Here is a 27,282-nt window from a genome sequence, read left to right on the forward strand (position 1 = left end):
TGTGTGTGTGTGTGTGTGTGTGTGTGTGTGTGTGTGTGTGTGTGTGTGTGTGGTGCTTTAAGCACAGTTTGCTCAAGGACCTCTGAGGCCCACTGAGTCTTTACAAGAGGTGACTATATGCTGACTGGAGTGAATTAAATCTGATGGTGCCATTCAGCATCTGTTCTTTCTTCTGCTTATTTTCTATATTTTTAGATATAAACATAGATTAATGATATTAATTAATTTATTAATTCTATAAATTAGCTATTTTTTTTAAAACAGGTTTAAGTCTGTAGAATAGTTTGGGGCACACAAGGCAGAGAGCAGTTGGATTTTACGTGACATTTGGGGTAAGCACATACAGTCAGAAAACAGCCCGTCGACCTCCAAAGATGCAAAAGGTCCTGAAGGCTTTTCCCTCAGCAAGACATTTCACCATGCATATAATATGAAACTAATCTCCTGTTTAGTCAGATTATTCAGGATCATAGCCCCCCTCACCTCTCACCCCCCCCAGATTTTTTTCTTTTTTCAACTAGGGCTTCAAAGGAAGAAGGGAGGAGGAAGAGAAATGCGTGTAGATCTAGTTTAATCTGCTCATTATGGCTACTTCCTTTAATGTTGTTGGTGGAAACGGGCTATCAGTCTGCCTTGAGGCAGCTTCTTTGGCTGCTGCTTTAGTTTTGTCGATATTGTTGCTTGTTGGGAATAAAGCATGTTACTCCCAATCATATCACTTTAACCTGTTAGCCACACAAACACCTGAAAATGCTTTTTTTCTATGTATTTCATACATTCAGATGAAAGGTGTTGTAATGTACGCAGACATAATATCACTGACGAGCAGTACTTTTCCTGCTTGATCCTCAGGTTGCTGCAGTTGGTCCGTCTTGCTGTGATGGAATCGGATATTTAGAGAGGTATTTGGTGTGGGAGCAGAGCATGCATGAAATCTAGGTTACAGATGGTTATTCAAGGCAGTGTGCTCAAGAGGTGCGGCGGAAGGAAGAACTGGCATATCCCGCAAAAAAAATTCAATTTCCATAGCGACTTAATTAAAAAAGGATACGCATGTTGGGGGATGCACGGCTCTGAGTGGCACGAGGGTCCAATTATTATTATTTTTTTTTTTGTTATCTACTTTATAGTTTGACACCTGACAAAAGTGTTTTAATCACTGCTGGAAATGAAAGCTTCATATCTGATTGTGGCCTATAATGTAATGTCGTATCATGCACATGTGTAATTGAAAATAGCGAGGAGGCAAATAGGTATCACTTAATTAGTTTTATTAACAATCCAGCCAGTTAAAAAAGAAGAAATCGCCATTTTAAAATTTGTATTCTGTTGCAGTGCTGTGGCTGCTGGTGTGTTCAAAAAAATAGGGCTTAATGTGACACGTTGACCTCAATGCTCAGCATCCACCATCTAATGAGTACCACTGAGATGAAAAGCATCGGGCTTGACATGTTAGATTTACACGATTATTATGAATTTATGCAGCATGAGAGGAACAACTTGTTAAAAAAAACCAAAACCCTGAGTCATCTGTGTTTTGTGTTTCTTTCAGCAGCTGGCTAAGATTTGGATACTTGTGTTCTTACTGTGAGCAGTGCGGTTCCACATGTAGGGGTCTGTTGGCCGAGGGCGAACAGACTTATTTTTGCAGGGGAGTTGACACACGGGTGAACGTGCAGTGCTAACAGAGCTAAAGGAGCTAACAGAGCAGAAAAGCCCAAACCTAAACAAACAGAGGGCTCATGTTTGGCACAGGCTGCCACAGGCAGGCCAGGCTGACAGTGGTGGAGTTGTCACAGTGACAAAAAGCACCATTAATATTAATGCTAAAGTGTTTCTTTCTAGGTTTAGCATTATTCATTTTTTTACCCCTATGGCATACCAGTCTGGCACCCATAATCCATCTATGCACATTAGAGGATTGGTGTTGTTTTCCATCCTTGCATCTGGGGGTGAGGACTAAAATGAATGTAAACCCAGTAAAAACCCAAAGCTGAACAGCTGCTTCAAAGCAGGAGTAAAATCACACGTTGAATAATCTGAGATTTTTAAATGAATCATTTTTTAAAAAAAAACTTGAACATTGAGTTCAATTTACAATCACAACCACTTTATTAGGTACATGTGTTCGACTGTCGGGTAATGCAGATATCTAATCACATGCCTGCTACTTTATGCAATTAGACACGTAGACATGGTCAAGATGACCTACTGAAGTTCAAACTGAGCGTTGGAATGGGAAGAAAGGTTATTTAAGAGACTTTTAATGTGGCGTGCTTGTTGGTGTCAGATGAGATGAGTATTTCAGAAATTGCTGAGCTATCGGGATTTTCCCACATAACCAAATCTAGAGTTTCAAGAAAGTGGTCCAATAAATAATGGATTGCATTTATATAGCGCTTTTCGAGACCCTGAAGGGAAAATATTAAGTGATGGGAAGTTCCCTGGGTGAAAATGTTGGGTTAAAGGTCAGAGGAGAATGGGCGAGCCGCTTTGAGCTAATAGGAAGGCAACAGTAACTCAAATAACCACTTGTTACATTCAGCGTATGCATAAGAGCATCTCTGAACACACAACAGATTAAACTTTGAAGCAGAAGACCAAACGCGGTGCCACTCCTGTCAGCTAAGAACAGCGAAAGCTACAGTTTGCACAGGCTCAACTATATTGGACAACAGAAGATTGAAAAATGTTGCCTGGTCTGATGATACGTGTAAACATGGATCCATCCTGCCGTTATTGGTGGTTCAGGATGTTTATGGTGTAGATATTTTCTTGGCACACTTTGGACCCCTTAGTACCAGCTCAGACCATGTTTATCCCAGACCATGTTCATTAGGGATGCTGTAGCTCAGAAGTTAGAGCAAGTCCTCTATTAATAAAGAGATCGCTGGTTCGATTGGTGGCCGCCCCAGTCTGCAGGCCAAAGTATCCTCGGGCAGGATGCTGAACCTTAAGTTTCTCCCTGATGTATCCATTGGAGTGTGTATATGTGTGAATAGCTCAATTTAATTAGTGCGACTGGTTAGCGTGAATTCATTAGTATTTTTATTACATGTTCATGTAAGTGGCTAAAAATGTTCCCATAAGAAGTCATTGTTTTTCATAAGCTACGCCCTTTGTCTTATATCTAGTGTTAATGCGTTTGTGCAGTCTGTCACTTCTGGCCTCTTGGGACTAGTCCATTTTTGGAGGTTATCTTGGGGGACTTGCCACTTGGCGCTTCATCTTCCCCTCCCTGTTTGCTGAACTCATTTCTTCTGTGCTCGCATTAATAATTTATGGCAAGTGTGAACTAAGGGGAGTCTCTGCTTTCTGGTTGTAAGGCTCCTTTTCCGTTTCCTCCTTCAGCCCTTTGGTTGTGTTGCACTTCTGCTTGCACACTATTTGAACTGAATTTCACATCACCTTTTCTTTGTCTGTCCCTTCCGCACTCTCTTCATCTGTCTTTCTAAATTTCACTCCGTTGCTTGTTGCGTAGTCTGTCTCGCTGAGGTAGAATAATTGCACCGTTGTGTTTCTGTGCCTGTCGAGTGAGTTTCTTCCACGTCTGCCCGACTGCCGTCATCCTGCCCAGTGAAACAGATGGTTCTTCTGGCAAACTGAACTCTTGTTAGAATACTTTACAGACACTGCAGGTTAGAAGCCGTGGTGATTGTGACAGTGATTCATACTGTGGTTATACAGTGTCCGTCAGAAATGTATAACCCAGTGGGATAGTGGTAGGGCAGCTCTGCATGTTGCTACAAAGGGATAGGCTTGCTCCTCAGCTGTGCGCTGCAGCAAGCGCAGACATGATGAGGCAATCTAGTTACTTGCTGTGATTTAGTCACCAAATAAGGTGATATGAATCTAATTTGGGTGGAGCTTGTCACTCCTGCCTACCTATCTAATGCAGGGAAACGGGGAAACAAAGAGGCTTGCAAGTCCTGTGAGCATTAGTTGATATTCACACAAGGTTATTACACTTGGTCATCAAATTAAATTAGCTGTGGAAGCCAAACTCCTAAATGAAGTTATGAGCAATTCTGGAGCCTGACTTCAAAGGCACTTAAGCCCATCCAGTGTGTAGCTGATGATGTTATTGATGTTGCACTTGGAGCCGAGACAGCAGAACATTAAAAACGGGGCAAAATAAAATGAACTTTGGATACGAAAGTCACTAAAAACAAACGCAGAGCCTTCTGACCCCAAGAAGTCGTAGGACTCCCGAAGGAGCTGCCTCAAGGGACATTAACATTTACAGTACACACCAGAACAAAAAATAAACACGCACAGCGAGAACAAAATCAATAAAAGAAAACCAACAGCATGTATATGAATGCAGCATCATGGCTTTGCTTGTTGCTCCTTGAAGCGTTTTTGCGTCTCAGCTCTCGGCCCAGAAGAAGAGCGAGCAGGATCTGTACAGTAAAATCCCCAACCCCGGGCTCATAAACTTAACCTCCAACTCTTATCCTGTTCCAGCATGTAGGATGCTGCATAACGACCCAGATAGGGGAAGCTGGCTGCTGATTAATAACCGCTTTGCCTCCCACGCTATTGGACACTAAAATATAGACTGAACAATACTGGAGAAAAGCCAAGCAGAAGCCCACACTGAAGAGCTGTTCTTGCCATGGACCTTTTAAAGCCTTTATTTTCTTAAACAGAAATCCTGCATGTTTAAACTATGAAGCTAATATAGACATGCCTTCTTTACTAAGTCGTGTCACTGCTTTTATGTGATGTAACATGTAATTAAACTGAAATGAAAAAGGGGTCGAGTAGTCCTGCAGGATTCTTCTTAAAGGCACTTAAGATAGCTGTTGCCATTTTAATGCTGAATGTGGAGAAATATCTATTTTATAACTGAGCTATTTATATTATTATTATCAGTAGTAGTAGTATTGAAACAGCGAACTGGAAGATGGAAGGTTTACAAAACCATCTTGGTTTATGTCAAAAAATGGCCTCATAGTTGGCAAAAGAAAGAAATCTGTTTAGTCTTTAAATACATCAACTCAGCATCAGAAGAGAAGATCGGGCTAAACACTGGAACACTCAGGTAACCTTGATGATCTAATGTAGTGTAACTGATACATGTCCTTTATATGTGGGCTATATATTTGGAATGAGGAGCAGCTGGCTGTGCTTGGAGGACTGGATCAGATGATGAGTTGACATGGGAAATTTAATAGTTACAGCTGGTGGGCAGGTGCAAATTGGTGGCTCTGGAATGATGACAGAGGTTATTGCTGTATGAACAACACAGAGATTAATCAGACGAACTTGAGGTGGGAGACGAGGATGAAGCGATGCCAGTGAATGTGATTTTTAACATTTTTTTTTTTTTTGAAGACTTGCAGTTTAGTTGAGGTTTATTGTGATGCGTCTTTAACACGTCTTTTTAAAAACAGAACAAAACTTCCCCCTTTCATTTGCTGTAGAGATTGATGACAAGTGCCTTCTTGCCACAGATCTCTCGCTCGTTTGACTTCCTCTCCCAGCAGTTCTGAGTCAGCACATTTTTCATCCACTTAACATTTGAACATAGACATTAATATACTGGTGCCCAGGGCTGCCTGCGACCTCCTGACATGCATTTTCATAAACTGTAACCTTCTAAATGCTTCTAACCGCCAGAGCACCAGTTTTTGTATGCAATCATATCTCATTTGGATTGGAAATATATAATATAAAATATATTTGTTCTGTATGTGGGCTCTAGCACCCAGCCTATCCTCATCTGTGCAGTCATCCTCGCAGTGATGAAGCTCAATAATACCCTCCCTTGCACAGTAATATAAAAATGCCTACTCTTGTGTTTCCATTCTCAGAGCTCATTTTAATAGGTGTTTTTGACTTATTTCCCTGAGCTATAGAGACATTTAGTGAGTCCTGATGCCCTGAAACTGCCCCTGAGAAACAGATGAAGTTTTTCAGTGAAACTCGCTTAGTGGCTGAAAACTTTGGCTGAGGTATATATATATTTTTTTGCCAGGTCAAAAGCAGGAAAACAGGAAGTGGACTCAGCAGATGTGGTATTTATTTTTCTCCCCCTCCCTACAGAGATCAACCTTATCGGTGTCAGCCTGTCGTCTGTCTTCTATCCCACTGTCAACATCTGCACATTTACGGTCAGAGGTCGCTGCGCACTCTTCCACATAAACAAAAAAAAGCAGAGGGATTAGAGAGAGGAATTTCTACTGCCTGTTATTGGCACTTCAAAAGTCCAGGAGACTCTGAGAAAGTGCTTTTTCAGCACTTTGTATTCACCCCTCTCCGGCCTGCAAGAAGGACTGCCTGTTTTTATTAGACAACACAAGGAAAACAATTGAGATTTATGAGTGAATGCGGCTCTGTTTGCTAACACTCTGCTCTCTTATGTTAGCTCTGCCATCCCAGGCATGTCGATGAGCACCTTGGCATTAAAAAGGTGGGAAGAGGTCCTGGTTTTACTGACAGTTTATTCACGAGCAGTATGGCTGAGCAATATAGCATCAAGTTCACTGATGATATTTCAAGATATCTGATTTGATTGATGCTTGCATCTTGCTGGCAGCAGCATTTCCAAGTTTAAGTAAATACATAAAAGGGATTTCCTACCTTCTCTTACAATGAACTGCTGTCACAGATGAGGCACTTCTTAATTTGAAGCGGGAATCTATTGAAACAAGGTGCCAGCAGCAGCTGCTTAAGTAGCACCTTTTTTTTTAGGAGCTAAATTGTGATTGGAGGCTGAAACATCCCTGCGCTCGTCTTTATTGCTATAGCCGTTGCTATAGCAACGACGCCACCGTATGACATCATGCTGATGATATGAAATGGCGCGTCCCTAATGGACTGCCGTGACGTGACGATCCACCTCTCACTTTGACGCCAGCGGTTAATGCCGCCTGAATGTGGGAAATATTAACTGGAAACAAGTGATTTTTTTTAGATGACGAGTACAGTTGCAAGAGAGAGCAGAGCATAACAGCTGAAGCACACGGTTGTGTTTGGTTGTTTTTGTTTTTTTTATGACACTTTCCTTTGAGGTGTATTGAAAAGTGCCCTTTGCTTTTTTTTCTAAGACAGTCTCACTTCAGGGGTCTCCTGTAGATTACAGCTAAGCAGATGGAATAGAAGAAGAAGCGGGTAAATGTCGGCTTTTGTTTTGTGTGTGTGTTTTTGTTGTTTTTTTATTATTTGGTAGAAGAATGTGTTTCCCTGAGACGGCTCAGTAAGTCCTCCGTGCTCTTTCCTCATTTTCAATTCCAGAGAAACTGAATATGTGGAGGAAAAAAAAAGATTTTTCCCATGCGCTTCACCAAAGTCTGAGAATAAATGACTCGGCGGGATCATCTAATCTCTCGTATTCCCAATAAACCCTTTTGGCTCAGCATAAGCACACGTACAAAGACTTATTCCTGTATGTTTTCCCTTCAGTACATCTAACATATTTCCCACTGGCTGCTGTGTCGAAACGGCCACGTTGGAAGACCGCTATGGGGATCAATAAAGCGTTTTTCTGTCAGGTCAGCGGCTGATACTCAGGTTATTTACTCTGGGGCGTTAACAGAGGACTGTGGCAGTGATTGGTTGCTGGGGGTTTGCCCATGTTGCTGATACAGGATGCCTTTCTTACCCCATCTCTCTGTGAACACTTGAATTCATATCCAATAGCTTCTGCATTATCCCACAGGTTCAAATATAATAGATTTTTATATATTTATAGATAAAAGACTGAGCTTTTTATGGGTCCCTGAATGTATTTGAGGTTATTTGGTTGCTAAATTCTGGGCAAAATGTATTGCGCTCATAAAGGGACACAGCTACACCCAAGCAGATGGCTTGTTTAACTGTGGCTGTCCAGACTTCAAGAGTGATTTCATGACTCCTTGTGACACTGAATGCATTTCATGGAGTGACAGATGTGGGTAAAGCCAGTGTAGCTTGAAGCTTCAGAGCTGCTCCTGCCTGAGTGCACAGAGCTAATTGCAGCAACACAAGCACTTTAGTTATTGAAACCTTTTGGCTCTAGGAAAATCTGATGGATACTTTATAGTCCAAATCACTACTTTAGAAAATACCATGCTGGTTTATTGAGAAGACAATAATTGTTTGTTGCAGCCCTTACTTTTCAGTGATTACTTCACTAATTAATTTGTGCACCTATTTGTGACCGTTTCAGCTCCACAAACAGACTTTTTCTCATTTTGGGTTTCGATTAGATCGGGGATTTCTAGTCTTTCTCAACTTTTTTTCTTCTTCTTCCTGTATTAAAAAACATTTACACATGCAGTGTAAGTTTGTGCCGTTGAGCCACACCTAACCAAATCTCTCTGCAGCATCAGCGTCGGTGTACTCACAAACACACTGTGGCTAAAACTGACTTCCTATTCGTGATGTTTTCAATTCTGCGAGGATTAGCCCAGGAATCCAGGGCACTGAGTGACCTATTGATCTGTGCCGGGGTCTGACATCAAGTGCCTTCAGCCTCTGTACTTCCTGGGTCTTCCTAACAAGCAAGTGTTGTTCTGGAGTGTACTGGCATATCCCTTGGCAAATGCGAGTTCAAATAAGTCTGAGCAGCTTTAAAAGAGACCAGGCCTGTCATGCAGATGAGGCCCATTAGTGCCCTGTTTTATTCTTTTCAAGCTCAAAAGAAAGATTGCGATGATATTTTACATGGTGAAATGGGAATCTGAGAAGATAAATCAGACTAATGAACGCAGTCATTTTTTTTACCTTGGCATGCGTGGACTTTTTGTCAAAGACAAGACAAAGAAGCTGAGGAGACCATTCTCACATCTCATGTGTGACTTCAGGAAAGTGTACACTCACATGCACCCAGAAATGTTTCACTTAATGATAAGTAGCCCACTAAAACATTTAAATGGTCGTTTTAATGATTATTACCTACAAATGTGTTTGTGGTTCAGTTCAATGACTTTTCTCCTTCAGCTGAAACTCTACTTTGACCTTGCCAACTACAATCTGAATATTTGATTTGTCTCATAAGGGTACCAAGCTATACTAATCACATTGCTCAGCCTGCCAAGTATCAGAATCTATTTAGCCTCTGTGCCAATAGCTGTAAGTAAATTCGGAGCGCTGCGCTGAGAGTTCAGGTATATACTGTCACCCCAGGGACTGAGGAAGGTCCAAGTTGTGTGAGAAAAGGGGCTTTATGCAAATTGTCTGCAACATATACATTGGACATATCGTTGAGTTTTCCAATTTGACTGCAATGCCCGGGAGAGATGTTCTCACAGCACAAGCTCATCTTCTTTTCAATTACAGCAGCAGTGCAGGTGAAGTGGCCTATTTGCCTGTCGAGGCTCACGGGGTGCACTCGGCTAGTTAGAATGACTGGCAGCGAGGAACAAAGACGGGGATAAGAAAGGAGGGATTTACATTGATGCAGATTCTCTGCTTACACGGAGAGAACAGTCAAGTTTGTACCACAACATTGTTGAAAATAAAGACCAAGCTCGCTACAAGTCTAAAAATAGTGGGTGAGAATGTAAATGTTAGAGGCACAGGTATAGTACGCCTTAATTTACACTATATACACATTTGATCCATTTGTTCCTGTTATTATTTTGCTTTTTTCTCCATCCTGCCTTTGATCGAGTTTTCAAGTATAAATCCAGTTGCTTAAATTCTTTGTTTTCCTTTTATTTGAGGCCTTGACACTAAAAGGCACAACGAGTACCGTCACATTTCTAAGTGTAATTAGGATGTCTGAATAGTGGCTTATTCTTTTATTCTCACTAGAGCCAGCTGCCATTCTTTTATTTATTTTTGCGTGGACCTTGTTTTACCCCAGCAGGAGCAGAATATCTCGAAGTGGATTTAATTGCATGTGTCTGTCAAATGGAGTAGCCGGACAATTTTGTGTTTCTTTTTTATGTGTGTGTGCTTTTTGTGTTGTATGTGTCCAGTGTCGTTTATACTGCCATGCTCTGCTGCAATTGTTAGGATGATTTGTTAATGTCAGGTATGAACTAGTGCTGTCAGCGTTAATCTCGTTAAAATGACATTAATGCTATAACCGCATTAACGCAGTAAATCTCCATTAGCTCGTTAACACGGATCGCCCCGTGCGAAGGCTGCACGTCATCAACGCATTAGCGCCATGCAGCTCTCTTGCACGGGGCGTTAACTCGCTAACTGAGATTCACTGAGTTAATGCAGTTATGGCGTTAGCTTCATTTTAACGAGATTAACGCTGACAGCACCAGTATGAACACAACATCAGACCAAAAGCAACCAGTTCATATACTGCCTACTTAGTATGTACATATTGTGCAGAAATGAAATGTGACAGGTGGTTGGTAAACCTCTGAAACTGCAGATTTAGCAAAATCGTTTTGTACTTTCTTACAATAAATATAGTGAAGCCCTGATGAAATCACCCATAATGCTTAAAAACACTTAAAGTATGAGTCATAAGTTAAGTATGTTGCTACAGCTAAAGACTTGGACAGATCGCACACAGATTTTATGAAGATACATCTGAGAAATATGAAAAAAAATTCACAATTCTCAAAGTGTGGGCTGCAGGCCAATCTTGGTAATATTTTGCACGGTCCAAGGACACTATGAAGTACTCCGAACATCCATAATTTAACTCATTATGATAACAAAGCCCAGACAGCAGAATAAACCATTCTAACATAATGGTGTCAAGAAATATATAAGCCATATATGATTAAAACCCAGTAAAATCCACAAATTGATTTTAATGTGTGCATTTTTACTGTGTACCACTCATTCATACGCTGGCTCTTTAAGCTGGAATATAGTCATTAAAACTTTGTGAACTCCTGCTCTGTAATATACTTTATAATCAGTCAGTGGTTTAACAAGCTCCTGGTACTTTATATGAACTGTTTTACTCGTCCAATTTGCTGTTGTGACGTGAGCAATTGCTAAAACAAAATTTCTAATTTTGTGTAATTTCTGGAGGTTTATAAGTGTGACTGCTCCCTTTTCCCCTCTCCTATGGCTTTGGCTATGTGATTCCTGTGCCTGTGCTCACTTTTCTTGTACTTGTGCACTTATCTCAGGGGCGGGCAACTCCAGGCCTCGAGGGCCGGTGTCCTGTAGGTTTTAGATGTGTCCTTGATTAAACACAGCTGATTCAAATGGCTAAGTTACCTCCTCAACATGTCTTGAAGTTCTCTAGAGGCCTGGTAATGAACTCATCATGTGATTCAGGTGTGTTGACCCAGGGTGAGATCTAAAACCTGCAGGACACCGGCCCTCGAGGCCTGGAATTGCCCACCTCTGACTTATCTGGACCTCCACTAAAACTAAAGCCAGACACTAACCACTGTTTTTGATCATCTTTTGGGTCACTTTGGACCTCCCTGGTAACCCCCACGTTTAATACAACAAATCTGTTTCTTGTCGTTTCAATAAATAAAGAAATGCTTGCATCAGCTAAGTATCTACCTTTATTGTTGGTTTAAAGGTATTCGGTCTAAGGCTTATGTGCTATTTGGGTGAAACGGTGTAACACTGAGCTGAAGTGAGATTGAGACAGAATACAAATAGTTCCAATAAAAGACGTTATCATGGCAGGAGAGAAAAACAAGTGAATGAATGATATGTGGAGAGCTGGAGTTGTAAAAGGGACTTGAGAAGATGAAACAACACTTGTAAGTCAACAGAAGACTTCAGTGGTCAGGGGAGGGAAAACAGGCGGCGATATCCAGCTGGTCTTTGTCTTTAACAAAAGACAGCATTGCTTTCTTTAGACCACTCCAAAGATATCTCTAGCTGGCACAGACGTGAATGAGGAGAGGCTGCACTTGTTTCAGAATCCTCACCTCCCCCCTGAGCTCATGCCCCGGCACCCAACCTCCCGTTGATGAAAAGTGGAGAGGCAAACAAAGACGGGCATTGTTTTACTGTCAGCTTAGGAGGGGTGCTAACATGGCATATACCTCAAAAACAAGACGCAGAGAGAGGCCTCTCCACAGGCCTGACACCTAATTGGGTGAGTGACAGCCTAGTTATCGTAGCAAGGGATTCTGGGAGGCTTTGTGAGAAGTGGGGAAGGAGAGCTATTCACCCAGAGAGCCCCCTAAATGGAAAACAGTAGCATTCTTTGCCATAACTGAGGTCATGGGCTTCAGTTTTCACTGAGACATTGTGTTAGGTGAGGAGTAGTTGGTGGTGAAAGGGGTAGGCATATAGAGGCGGGAGCAGGTCTGTGAGAGGCATCACCCCACAGAGGCCCGCGTGGCCCCTGTGGTGACGTCACTAATGCATTCACTTCTCCCCCCGCTGAGCACCAATTAGCCTGTTGCTGCGTGCTACTGGAGAGAAGGCTTTTTGTGCTCCACAGCTGAGCAGCAGCTGCACTTTAGTCACCAACTTGTGGTTTAAGCCACACGTCATCTAGTCAGGAAACGGGAAACTACAGCACTAACTGATAACACGCATGAGCTGTCACTACTCTACCCTGAAATGCTTAACTGACATAAAAGTTCACACCAAATATGTGCCATGTTACAAAAATGTGGTGCATATTTGATCATTGTTATGTCACGGCAATTTTTTTTCCCTGTGCAGAGAAGGGAAATAGGAAGGACAGCTTTCTAACTATGATCTTAGTATTTGTAAGATCATCAGTATTTGTAACGGGTTGTCAATCATTTTTATTATACTTGCGAGCTTAATTTTACCAGCTGTGATGTGTGTGCACTCAGACTTGACAGGATTATATAAGGTGAAATATTGTTTTAAAATAAATCAGCTCTCCAGCTGCAAAGCTATTGGAGTTCAAGAAATTAATAGAATTTTTACAGAATGGGGTAATATTACCTGATGCTTTTTAATAGAACAATAAAACATGCAGTCTACAAATCTGTTTAAACCCTACAACAAATAGGATTAAAGGAAGCCACACGCCGAATCGGCTGATGTGCAAAACAGAATTTTCAGGACACGCACAAAGCGCGCACACTCAGATAGTCTCCTAAAAGCTTCAAAAGCAAATAAACCCGCTGTAGACACAGTTTGCAGGTGCAAATTCAAATGCACCAACTTAACAAAATCACTTTTTCCCCCAAAAGCATATTTTTGAAATTCATCAAATTCCAGTTTCAGTTGGTAAACAAGTAACTCAAATAGGTTAATCCCTCATTGTGGTTTCTTGTCACATCTGACTTTGGATAATCTGGGGATTGATGCTGACTCATTCAAAGGAGGCTCACAATGGCAGCTCTTGGCAGGATTATGGCGGCTGTGAGAGCACACAGTGTGAACGGTGTCTGTTGGAGATGTTGATCCAGGTCGCTGCCTTCCAGCCAGCCCATTCGCTGTCAGTCAGGACGCGCTCCATCTCCAGCACGCAGCGGTATGTGGCATTTGTTAGGTGATGCAGGTTGTCCTCTTTGGCCTTTTGTGGCCAGTGGACCCTCATGCCTATTTTGCTTTAGTCACAGTAAGAACATTCAGTTTTCCGTCTTCATCTCCTCTCACTTTGGTTCCATTACCGCAGAAGGTGCTTCCCACTGTGGACAAAGAGAAGGCCATTTAGTTGAGTGACTGTGTCATACAGCAGCGTCGTAATTGCCTACTCGTTCAGTGTCCTTGTGGTGCTCCACCCAAAGCAACTGTGAATCATTGACAGCCTTATCAGAGTTGTCATATCATGTCTAAACTCTGGCTGGATTTAAGGTCAAAATTATTTCAGCCCTTTGGAAGATTACTTTAAAATCCCGTCTTTGGGTCAGGCTCAAAAGCTTTAAAATAATTTGAAATGAGATTACTGAATCAACTTCTAGGACACGTGTGGATAACCTTGACCTATTCCAAACAAACTTTAGTTAATATCCACAGCACTCGGACTTACCTCTCAGTTTCCAGCTCCTTATTCCCTCCTTTAGAGCGCTCATGAAATGTTAAAGAAATGGTTAGATGTTTGTTTCATATCCTCCTACCAAAGCTGACATGTTTATTTTTCTTTACGCCTCAGTGCTTTGGTAAGCCGCTGCCCCATTATACCATTTTCAAGCTGTACCGGATCTGACCGTGAAAGAAAATAATAGTGTGAAAAAGCCTTTGGGACATGAATTTTAAACCTAAATAAAACACAGCAATTTTGCAGATAAAAGCTGGATCAAAGAAACTTCTTGTCTGGCCTCAGAATGAGTCAATGTGATAACTCCTGTGCCTACTGTCCTCTGTTGATGCTGGCGAACTTGGTTTTATAAAGTAGCCTACTGTTTGCGGTATAATACAGCCATAGATTACATCCCTACCATATAATCGAGGCTTACATATGAGACTTTGGACCCTGCGCTTCCGTGTGCACTGGGAAAGATGCTACCGCTGTGCTCACACACTGATATCATCACGTTGCTCTTTCCCCATTATACTTGCAGATTGGAGAGGTTTGATTTGTTATGTCGTGTCACCCGCCGGGACACCTCTGGTCTACGTGAGACATTTATTTATTTTTTGACAGTAGTAGTACTTAGCTCATACCCATATGCCCGTGTCCTTCTGAATCACATAGTGTGTAGTCTTGTCTCTAGTGGTCTCCTGGGCACATGCCGTTTCCTTTCCAAAAGAAAACTCAGCTGATTGACGTTTTATTATTGGAGCTTGCATCTCTTTGACGGAGCTATCAAGCATTTGAGAAGGTGATTATATGATAGGGTCCCTGCAATGCATATGTGAAGCATTAGCACTCCAACTGACATCCTTTTGTTGGATTAAATTGAAAAGATGACACTATGCGGCATTAGGGCACTATAAACTCGAGTGTGATGTCTTGTAACACTACGACATCTTTTTTTAACAAATATCTATGCATACAAAAAGGATCACGTAGCAAGCACCACAGATGCACATTTATACCCAGACCCTACTTTTACCTAAATGCATGCATTTAGTTAAGGCATTCATAAGTTTTATGCTAGTAACACTCAATGTTGTCTCGTGCGGGCTGCAGAGATCTGCAGAGAGCTTCCATTGTTCCACACCCCCAGATGTTTTTTTATTTTGACACTTATACTTTGGACTTCAGTGTCAGTGAAGTTCTCCTCTAATAAGATGTGTTATATAACATTAAAATTCACATTTGAAGTGGAGAGGATGCTGCCGTGTAGCTGTTAGTCAGTCGCCGCTTTTCTTTGGTCACACCTCTTATTCTGCTCAATGCGATAACAGTTGTTCCTGGCTTAACTGCTGTTCCCAGCTCTGTCTTTTTAGAGCTGTGTAATTCAGCTTCTTTTTACTTTCCCAGCATGTCTCTTGGTGTACTCCAGCGCTAGGCCCTAATTAGGATGTGGATGCTTTCCTCCAGGGCGTGAATATTTGCCTGTGTAAGTGAGTGTGTGTGTATGCATTTATGGTTCTGAGAAAGCAGACATCAGTCTGTATGTTGTGCTACTGAACCAAATATGGAAGCTGCAAAAGAAGCACCAGCTTATAAAGGTCCTGTCATATAACCTCGAGTCCTCACATGGGTCCTTCTGACTTTTTAAAATTTTTCCTTAGCTATGAAATCTATAGTCAGGAGCATGTACAGAGTTACAATGGCAAGCACAGACAAACCACAGAAGGTATCTCATGTACTCATTAGCCATAATAAATTGCCACATGCATGATAATTTAGACACTGACATGCTGAATGCAACAAAACATTGCAATGCTAATTCTCTCATTGCTTATGTACATATGTTTAATGTTCTGGCTCGTTGTTGTAGAGCGCAGCTGATTGATCACTTTGCCACAAGTGTTTGAATTTTGAAGGTCACTCTTTTTGTATTGAGCTTTGAACTGAAAAACAAACAAGCAAAAACTTGCAGTGGATCAGGACTGCCCTCAAAATACATTGTTGAATCTACCCTGCAGTTTGAATATTCTGTTGAATATCAGTTTCCTTTTTTTAGTAAAACCACGACATTTTTTTTCTGTTTTGTAATTTCAGTTTATATGTAGTGTACATTACTTTTTAAAGCTACTTTTTAAATGTTATTAAAAAGGTCAAAATGCAACTTTTTCTTGAGTCTAGCCAGGCTTTTTAGCCATCACTTTTCCCACTGAATCTTCAGTGATGAGAGTTGCATAAACGTAACCTTTTTGTTTACTTACTTTTAGTTTAGGAGGCAGATCACAGACTTTCAGAACTTTTGGAAACATTAGCAGTAAGTTAATCAGCCCTGTCAACAATGGCAATGTGATGGCACGAGGATCCCTCACTGCTCACAGTACTTTACCTGACGCATATGTAAGGCCAGTGTTGGCTTGGCTCTCATGTGGATAAACAAATGCTGGAGAGTGCTAAGAGACTGGGATCTTCTGCTAATGCTTTGAAGGCATCAAGCCTACAAAATGATAATCAATTAATTCCTTTCAAAAACTAACAGATTAAATCTTGTTTTCTTTGCCTGTGACAGAAAAGGAGACTTCTTTGCCCTTTACACTGTTGGTTGAACAAAACAGATTGTTTGGATAGTTTTGGGAAATTACAGTTTGCAGATTTACTGTGTTTCACCGAAAATAATTGGTCGACTAAACGATAATGAAATGATTTGATTGTTGTAGTCATAATCTGTTTAAATTCCCAGAAAATCCTGGCCTGCACCAATTTTTTATTTTTTTTTTATTTTTAGCGTGACGGTTCTAAATATAATCACGCACTTGACAAACTGGATTATTTCCTCTTAGAGAGAAGCAAAACAAGCTGTTGTTTTTGTGAAAGATTGTGGATTATTACCTCAAGCTATTATTTACTGGCTATAAAATCCTGTCCTTGGATCAGGCTAATGCTCATATGCTCATACATGATTGCATGTAGTACTCTCTTCCACCCCCACATATTCCCACACACGCTGCCCATCCTTTATCATTCCATTACTTCAATTAGAACAACAGCCTCCAGCTTGAGTGGTGTTGTGTGGCTGAGACTACTCTATCAGTCTTTGTTGGCCACAGTTACGCACACAAAGCATGACAAAGGAGGGAGACCTCTCCCTCATTACCTGAACTGTAATCACTGTGTTGCCTGATAAGATAACTGTCACACTTCATGCTCCGTTATTGACATTATTGGCAATCCAGATCGGCTATCTGTGCGGTCTGTACAGGTGTGGTGAAATGGAACAAATGGCCAATGTGATTGATTGCTGCACTTTTGACCTTTTTGGGGATTTTTTTTATGTTTTATCTAATATATGAAATTAAAATGGATTTGCTGGCAGAGGCGGCCATGAAGCAGATAAGCTCGCTGTAAATGCGACACAGATGTACTCAACCACATGCAATTATACTCAAACGGTCCATCGGTCCATTCATTCTGTAATTGTCAATCAAGGTTTTTTTTTTCTGTTTTTTTTCTCTCTCTTTTCTCATACGTGAGCTGGCAGGCAGCATGGCGAAAGTGACTTTTGAGTTGACGGTGCCAATTCCTAGCAAGCAGCTTGTCTTTTCCTCCCAGTCCAGATCCCAAGGGGAGCCTCGGGCTAGAGAGAGATAAGAGCACCACTGAGGAAGCTGTCCCGAGCTTGGCTATGTCTGTTGTTGGCTTGTCCTCAGCGCACCCCCTTTCATTTCTGTTTGAGCGGCTTCAGTTGGTTAAACAAAGTTTAACATGATTGAGCAGGAAAAGAAAACTCTGTCTAAGAAGAAAAGACTTGGCGTTACTGGGATTTGATGCATTTGTGCGTGATCTTTGTTATAATTTCCTCACTATGCTGCTTGAAAGTAGCCTCTTTAATTTTGCAATGACATCATTTGAAGATGAAAGAGGGGAGGGGGGGCAACAGAAAACATAAAAATAGATGTTTGGTTTCAAAACTGACCACATGTAATATAGTAGCTGCTTTTAAGTATGTGTCACAGGTAGTGATTACAGAAAAATGGGCACTTTTTTTTCCTATTGCAAGTGAAGGTATGAGGCTGTGTTGGTTGGAGGTTTGCCCTGTCACGGTCATTAGTCATACAGACAGTGGTCGGCAGGCCATACTGTGTAATTTGGCCCAGATGTAGGTGGAGACTGTGCAGCCAGTCTGAGCCGAGCTGGAGGCTGTTTCCCCCCCGATCACCCACGACTATTGTTTTTCCTTTGACTTTGGCTCAGGGGTTTTCCATTAAAAAATGAATGTGGGTCTCTGTGTTTAGTGAGTGGAATGGTTTGAGAGGACCTGTTTAAATCTTGTCTTGAAGAGGCGCTCGTAACAGCCCACATACTGTTGGGTGATTTTCTTTTCCTTGAGGGCCAAGCCTTGTTCTGTGTTTTGCGAAAGCCTGTCTGGAGTTGTTGTGTTATTTTCCCCTCTGTGCTGTTTCTTTCTGGTGATAATGCACTGTGCTTGTCAAAAATTGAGCAACACAGGAGCAGAGAAAATAGGGGAAAAAATGTTCTAAAAGATTACCACAGGTTGAGGCTGGTACTAAAGGTGTGCAGTAATATTCCTTTCTTTCTGTGAGAACAGCCCCAGGCTTTGACATTTTAGCCATCTTCCGTCTCCGATGCCTGCTTTTTAAAAAGCCGATTCTCCTTCTTCGCGCTCTCTTCTGAAACTAAATGTGCATGTCAGAAGAAAACTGCGGAAGAGCATGAATGTCAACAACTGATTAAACACAGTTTAGTTGTGGAAACCAAGTCATCTACTCTGTTCATTTATGCCGTCAGTTCGTGTACTCCTGCTCACTGAAATGAGGCATAATCAATTTTAATTGCACATTATCTACCACATCTAATTTATGTCATTACTTGACAGAGTAGTTCTGCAGCTGAGCTGTGTAAGGTCACTGTTCATGTGTCTGAGCCATAACTTTGCCACAACCTTTGTCTCTGGTCTGCTTAATTTAACAAGAACCTTTGCGGGGGTTCTCTTATAGTTTATTGCTGGATCATTTCTCTTCCTTTGTGAATATTTAAAACCAAAATGCTCAGGGAGGAAAGTAGATTTGCATATTTGCATTGATATGCAATTCCCTTGGAACATTTGCCTTTCATTTGACCTACTTGTGTAAATTTCCAAGGTATGATCCTCTGTTCTCTCTTGCTTCCTGCTTTTTCCGATGAAGTTTTACAGTGAACTGATTTGTATGGCCACTACATGTCTGAACCTTTAATCTGTTAAAGCGAAGACAGAATTGTGTGGCAATTAGACGCTGAAGACCTGTCGGCACGAGCAGCGCATCAGTATAAAGCTGGTCTAAGTGATAGATGCAATATCAGTGATAGGAGATAGAAAAACAAGGTGATTGGTAGAGCAGAAGAATAACAAAGGAGCTAACATAATGTGGAGGATAAAGGCCAGTCTATAAGATGAAGTATCCACTGACTGCTCTGTAAACAAACTAAAAGTGGAGCTACACTCTGGTGACCACAGCACTGCTTTAATCATCTTTTTATATTCGCCATATGCTTGTGATAACACAGAAGGGTTGGCTATCAATTTGTAGTGGCTACAGCTCACACACATTACCCACCTGCTGTCTTTCCTTCGCATCCCAGCGCCACGGACCTGGACAGATTGACCAAATAGCATATGGCTCATTGGCTTATGTGGGAGGTGACAAAAACCTACCATTTACTTCAGTGACACTTCAGCTAAAATCTCATGTTTTGTGGATGAATGACAAACAATTGCTAACTGGGATTTCTTTCCTTGAAAGTAATGGTCTGTCTCATCCACTGAAATTCAAATCGCTGGCATAGAGATACAAATTTGTTTCCTGTAGGAAAATCTGAGGCCGCACAGAAAACCCTATTAGCCTGCCGTAGCAACTTATTAGCTGAGGACAGGCAAGCTGGGCACAGGCCCTTTTAAAGCTAATCACAGCTTGCGTCATGATGCTAGATACAAGGCAAACTATGTGGAATCCCTGATGTGAGACTTTGCATAAAACAACCATTTCCCAAGCCTTGTAAACAAATCATTAATTTGCCACACAATGTAGCTCCAACCTAATTTCCTCTCATGTTGAACACTGCAACCTTGTTTTGACTGGGATTTTGTCTGGATCAGATATTTTAGAGGCGAGATAAGGTCAACAGAAAAGTCTTTAGAGCTTTGGCACACACTTCTAAACAAACCGAAGCATTTCCACTATCTTAAACTCTAAGGATTCTTCTACAATCAGTATATACTTTGTATCATGCAGGTTTTTAGCTAGAAGGCTGTGCTTACTTCTAACAGATGCAATATTACAAGTAGGTATGTTGTCCTATACCAGTGGCTCTCAAAGAGTGGGCCAAGCCCCACTGCTTGTTCATCAAGCTGCTGCAGACGAGGCACACACAAGTATGCTCCTGGAGGAAATGGAACGCACCAATGAAGTTATTTAGGTAAAATTCAGCATGGATCCCTTTTTTTATTATTGTTAGACATTTACTAAATTGTGAGGCTATGGGGTCCTGAGTTTGTGGTCTTGAGTGCAGGATGCCAAAAGAGGTTTGAGAACTGCTGTTTTATATCAAGGCTTCCACCGGGTTTTATTGCCTTGGGATGGAAAATATTGAAACTTTAAAAAATTTCTACAGTACTAGCAGCATAGTAAGACGTAGGCAGCAACAGCTGTTTCCTTGAGTTTCAAGAGGTCTCAGTCTGACGCTGTGCCCCTCGACCTCAGTAGTCACGCACAGTGCCTTCAATGAGCCACAACAATCCATATTTATCCTCTTTATCAGAGCATTTGTCAGACATATAAACAGAAATTAGTAGAGTAGAGAATCATGATGTTTCCTCATGATGCATGTATCTGTCTGACGTAGAATGCAGAGTTGTGTGTGCTTGTTTTTCTCCCTGTGCCTGGCTCTGCATCAGTATTTCAGTCCATGTGTAACGCTCTGTGTGTTCTGCCCCGTGACTCTGCTTTTCTTTTCCATCCATCTCCTTTTCCTCTGATCCCCCGAGGGGGGTGGGGTGTGTGTGTGTGTGTGTGTGTGTGTGTGTGTGTGTGTGTGTCTTCTGTAGAAAGGGGGAAAGCACGTCAAATTTCAGCATGTAGACTAATGACTAATGACTAATGACAGTCTCTGTTGTCTTCCATAGATTGCCATGAGTAAAACTGATAAAATCTATCCCACTAGTAATATCTTAATGGAGCAGTTTAGCATCCACAGAAGTGCACTTAGATGAGTAAGATGAGAAGATACCACTGTAGAAATTTCTATGGCAAATATGAAACCACAGTGAGGTATGCGTAGTGCAGCCCTTGTAAAGCTTCCTGATAATTATATAAATGTTGATGTCAAACTTTGTTGGATTCAACATCAATTGGAAAGTCATAATTACTTTAATACTGATAAACATGTGTGTCTGAGATAGAAGCTCTTGCTTTCTAGATTTGAAACATATATGCTGATTCATTACAGTTAAGAGAATAAAACTGCGGTATGACATGATACTAAAAAAGTTAAACTGGCACTGATGGAGGTGCAGGAACAATGTTCTCCTCTGACAAAAAGAAAGCACCGCTCTGTAATAAAGAAGCTACATTAAGCCAACAATAGCCTCATTTTATTTGGGACTGTCACTGAGTTTTGTTCCTTTATGATGGGATACATGCGGTATACTGTGCTCATTAGTTATGGCTTCTGAACCCCTTTGAATCACCAGGAATTTGCACCTACAAAAACAATATTTGCCCCCTTCCTGATGAATCTTTTAAGAGTCTTCCTCAGCACTTTGGAGGAGAGTGTGCTTTAAGATCATGCCAAAGCATCTCAATTGGATTAAAGTCAGAACTTTGACTAGGCCACTCCAAGAGCTATATTTTGCATAGCAAAAAAGCACTTCCGATATCCTTTAAAAAAATTTTTTTTTAAAAACATTTCATAGCAGACTAGTAGGTAAAAGAAAACTTTGGTGTTAGCAATTTCCAGAAGATTAAGGAGACGAGGTCAGAATTGTGACATGTAGTTTATTATTATATAAGTAATTGCTTAAGAAGTCTGGTTACTGACCGTGTCAGTGTTTCTTAAGAATGATTGGTGTATAAACCACAACTAAAACATAGCTTTCAAAAGACATTAGAAGATGCATTACCGGGATGTGCAAAGCTGACGGACTGACATGTTTCCTGGCTTCTAGACATGAAAGGAAAAAGAGTTCAAGGTTAAAGTCTTGACTGTAATCTTACTGAGATGCAGCAGCATCACCTGAAGAAAGCTGTTCAGTAGAGCACCCCGAAAATATGATGAAATGATAGTTTTGCCAGGAGGAATGGATCAAAATTCCTTTGGTCCACCTGATGGAGTTTCTTGCTGCTAAACTGGGTCCTGAGTTGTTAAATTCAAGAACTAATTCCGCTTTCCCAGCATGCACTCTGAGTATTTAGTGAAATAGTATATATCTTGGTAAATGGTTGGAAGCTACTTTAAGGAAAAAAGGATCTAGACTTAATCTTTTTTATTTTTTTAAATCTTATTTTATCTTTTTGTAACCTCATCCTTCTAGTGCAGACTTTTAGCAGTGAAAATGAGTTTAAGAAAAAGGTGATCGGGGGGGGGAAGAGCCAAATGAAAAGCCTTTTGATATCAGCATATGATGAAGCGTACCATTCTGCCAAGGATAAAATGAGACATACCATAATCTGTGCCTGTCAGGACAGCTAGTCATCTGCTCGCTGTGGTATGTGAGACCGGCATGCTGAGGCTGGTCATATGACTCTCGCTGATGAGTCAGAGATGACAGTGGGAGTCCTGCCGCACATCTGACCAGCCTCAGCCTGACCCTGGGGCAGTGCTCTGCCCCGCTGCGCCAAGTCTCTGCCGCTCTCTGTTGCTGTTCACCCATTAGCTTCAGTGGGCCAGCGGACCTCCCTCTCATCCAGCAGCATTAATGCCATAATGGGGGTCATGGTCGGGGGTAATTTTGTGAGTGTGGTGGCAGATTGTTTGTGTATAGAGAGAACATATGCGCAGGATAGAAACAGTTGCGCGTGTGCTCACTATTGAAGTATAGAATGATTTTTGGATCATTGCTTGGGACAGTTAAGACATAATGGTGTTTAAATAGTGCAGAGTGACTACATGTCTTCTATGCTATCATCCTGCCATTGACTATGAAGTTTAACCAGCATTAGTCATTATAGCCAGAACAATATGGGCATTTAAGGCCATGTTTTTCTTCTTTAGCCTCCCTTTGTTAGCCAGACATTTTCACCTAATCTTATGCATTTTCAGTTATATATTTCAGTAATATATTGTATTACTTTTTAAATTAACATGTTAAATTATCTATATAGACTGATCTTTATCACCAGCACTGCAGAGCCTATCCCATCTAGTCACCAGTGTGTCACAGCGACAGTGGTTGGTGACGATTGTCTTTACAATGTTTTTATGCGTAGAAATACATATCCAATAATGCAAATTGTAATTACGCATGCACATTTTAAACCTTGAAGGACTTGAAGGGTTACTCTTGTGAGTATTGTAGGCCCTCATCTCAACTGAAGTTAAGCAGTGAATAATATTTAAATGCGCACTAAATAATATGTCAAGTCTAACAAAAGTTAAGTGCATTTTTGTGGCTGACAGCTGAAGTACAGCTATTAGGCTACTTGTAGCCAGATTATTGCTGGGCTATAAATATTACAATGTATTTCAATAAGCTGCTTATATTTATAGTTTTACTTGCAGGGTATGTGACTGAGAAAATCTGTCAGATCGTGGCAGTTCGTCTTGTAACCCGGAAGGTTGCCGGTTCGAGACCGGACAGTCTCGGTTGTTGTTGTCTTGGGCAAGACACTTCACCTACCGCTTACTGGTGATGGCCAGAGGGGCCGATGGCGCGATATGGTAACCTCGCTTCTGTCAGTCTCCCCAGGGCAGCTGTGGCTACAACTGTAGCTGCCTCCACCAGTGTGTGAATGTGAGAGTGAATGAATAGTGGAATTGTAAAGTGCTTTGAGGGTCTCAAAAAGCGCTATATAAATGCAACCTATTATTATTATTATTATTATTATTATTCACAACACATTGCTGCAGGTATTTCATAATAAAATCCTGCTTAAGAAATTGGTTTGTTTCCACTTGAACCTCAGAGGGCCTTTACTTTTAAAATGGATATAAGAAGAAACAAGTTTGTTCTGCCATCTTAATGCAATAACTTTAAAAATGGCAAAATAGAGCTGAATAAACAAGGTTTTGTTCTAAAATATGACCTGACCAAGTCAAATCCAGGAAAGTAACCTGTTCCATTTTGCAGTTTAGGTAAATATGGGGCCTGGTTACTGTTGGGCTGAATCTGGTCGGAGTAAAACTTTCCAACCAGTTGATCAGTGGCTCTGTCAGATCTACTGGATTATTATGTAATTTACACTGATTTGTTGTCTGCGTGAGATAGTAACTCCTGTATTTCCATAAACCTTTAAAGAATGAGCTCGCTGTGATGGTTAAAAGCACAAGTACAAGAGAAGTCATCGGAGGTGAAAAAAATGGGTGGTAACTTGAAGTAATTCACTGATTACATCAGCGACGTTTACAGTTTCTGCTGAGCTTTCCCTGAACGAGACACTGAATCTTAACATGCTCCAAGGATACTTTCTTCTCTCCCTGCATCATCTGAACAAATCTGTGTGTAGCGAGTGACCCAAACATCGTTGCTTAGGAGATGCAAAAATAAAGGACACGAAAACAAATTGTAATCTCGCTCTTTTTCTTTCTGTCGATCACGCTGGAAAAACAGCCGCATACTTTTTAAATGTGGGAAGTGTCTGCTTTTAAAGCACCCTCCTGGCAGAGGATAGATATAGCTTTCCACTCTGCCACTCACTCTGTCACATGGCTGCCATTTCCTCCTCAGGGTCTCCTCTCTTGAGAGCTGGCCTGTCAGCCAGAGACGATGTGGGTTGGAGGTGTCAGATTTGACTGGGATGTGGAGCAGCTAGAGGAGGAGAGAGGTGCGAGGAAGAGTCACTGAGGTTGCGTGCTAAAATGATTATGACTACCCTGCTGTAGCGTGAATGCAAAGCTGCTATGTGGGGAGTTCTTATTTTTGTGCAGTTGTGAATGAAATGTTTGTGCTAATGCAAGTACGTTGGCTTTTATAGTCAGCTGAGCATACTGTAGAAGTCTTTACCTGTTTAACCTTTGCTGCCTCCGAGCCCATGCGATGAACCATGAAGCTGTGAGGCAGTACATCTGAAGCATGATTATTATTGCCCTTGCACCGTGTATTGACCAGGAGAACACTACACAACTTCAGTCTTCTTCAGCTAAACCAAGTAGACCTAACACACACTTTTGCTTGTGCACGGTCTCCGCCCGATCCCATAAACAATCACGGCTCTGGCAGTCTATTTAGCTGATGGATTTGGTATTGACTTTATGGGCTCTTGCTCCATCTGCAAAGGGCTGACATGGTTGGTTCCCTGCGTTTGGATGGAGTAAGCTGAGGTGGATGAATTGACCCGCCTATCGATAACTCTTTCTTCTTGTCTGTGCGGGCGGATATTTTATTGCCGCAGGAGGATGGGATGGCGAGGTTAGAGAGGAGGGAGAGCTAGCATGAAAATCTGGCCCGCATCAGCTGGATTAGTCTGAGCTGTGGAGGTTGATGAACAGACTTGAGCAGTTTTGGAAAATAAACTAGAAACAAATCACTCATCCCATTGGCTTGTTTTTCATATCTGACTTTATACAAAATGTCTGAAATTTCACATGGAAATGAGACGAGACGAGATTAAACTTTAATGGTCCCCTTGGCAATTTCAGTATTACTAAGTTATGCGTGAAAGTCTGTATATTTTCAGCCACTGCCTGTTGTTTTGCTGTCATCAATTAAAATGAGGATTTTTATGGTAACAATTTGAAATTTTAATGGCTGAATATTGGTTTCAGAGTTCGGTTTGTGCACGTCTGGCAGTCTTACCCCGCTCTGCTACAAAACAATGCCGACAGAATATCTTTTAGTTATTGGAAGTCATGCAGGGATGAAGCTGTATTGTTTTTCAACTGGTCCTTTTTATGAATTGTGCCACCTTTTTCTATCAGCTTTTTATAAAGAGAGAGAATTAGTTTTTTTTCCCCCTTGGATTTGCTTACATTACTGTTGCCTTTTTTTTTTTTTTTTTTTTTTTCCAGCCAAGTTTTGCTAAAAACTTCACTCACTTTGTTTAAATACTTGCGTGCTAGCTAAGGTCAGCAGCCTAATATCAGGCATTGACTACGCATTTGTCTCAATTCTATTGTGTCCCCTTTATAAAGGTTATTGATGGCTGCAGAGTAAATAGCTGCAGCCTGCGAGTGAAACTGCCTCAGCTTTTGTTTTCTCATCTCACACAAACTCTTAATAGCCTAATTGGATCAATTAGAGCCCCTTATACAAAGGTGCTTGCTAACTCATGATTTAGCCAGCTTTCATTAGGTTATTGGGGTTGTAAATGGGCTTAGTGCAACCGTGTGCACTTGTTGGGATTAGGTGCAACTTTTTTTTTTAAATCTTCCTTATCTTATTGACGTTTTAATTTTAAACCATCGACTCGCACTTAAAGTTGAATAAGCAGGAAATGCTTAAATACACCGGTATGTTCTTTGTGCCATTTTGGGCACTTGATCGACTTTTTAGCTGAATGCAAAGTGGGAGGAAATTCTAAACATGCAGTATGAATAATAGGTTTCTGCAAACAGTCATACAGTAAAATTACCCTGTGAGTTTTCACGTACACGTGACTGGAATTTGAGTCTAGAGTAACCCTCCTACTAAGAGTCTGGCAAACAGCTCACCGCTTACATATATGAAAGAAGCTTTGACATACAGGCACGCGCATACATGCAGCACAAAAGAAATGGAGTGTGAAGCAATCTCCTCTGTACCATCCAGTGCAGAATGGGTTTCCACTGGTGTGTTTCATATTTTTCCGCTTGATGCTCAGCTCATTTTTGTGAGAAATGCAGTGGCAGAATTTAGAAGGCTGCGCTAGCTTCTTCTTTTTCTTTCCTTTTTAAAAGCAGGTAAAAAATGTAAATTTACTCAGTTTGGGTGAATGTTAACGTGAAATGATTAGTTTTAAAGCAAACACTCTTACATATCATCCATATTTCTCCTTAGAATCTGTATATATTAACTTAAAATGAAAGATTACCAGATAACATCAGAACAGGCTGGTTAAAATGAACAGCGTAATCACGCTGTTATCGAACTCAGTTATATTATGTATGTTATGTGCTGCCACAGAGGTAAGCTGCAGAGGAATGATCTATATTATTCAGTGTGGTCAAAATCTGAGTAGTATTGGGCTGTCTATCCATCCAAAAATGCCTTAAATGTTACTGTGAGCATTAGGCCACACAACAGAGCTCAAGTAAATGTTTGTTTTGTCATAACA

The 27,282-nt window shown here is 41.1% G+C and overlaps 1 protein-coding gene across 2 annotated transcripts in view; it reads left to right on the forward strand.

Annotated features, from left to right (window-relative positions):
- LOC102196925 (mannosyl-oligosaccharide 1,2-alpha-mannosidase IA) overlaps positions 1–27,282 on the forward strand; it is a 181,281-nt gene that overhangs the window by 15,189 nt on the left and 138,810 nt on the right. The gene's annotated exons all lie outside the window — the stretch shown is intronic.

The sequence above is a fragment of the Pundamilia nyererei genome, unplaced genomic scaffold (genome assembly GCF_000239375.1).
Source record: "Pundamilia nyererei isolate P.nyererei 1_Seehausen unplaced genomic scaffold, PunNye1.0 scaffold00067, whole genome shotgun sequence".
NCBI lineage: Eukaryota > Metazoa > Chordata > Actinopteri > Cichliformes > Cichlidae > Pundamilia > Pundamilia nyererei.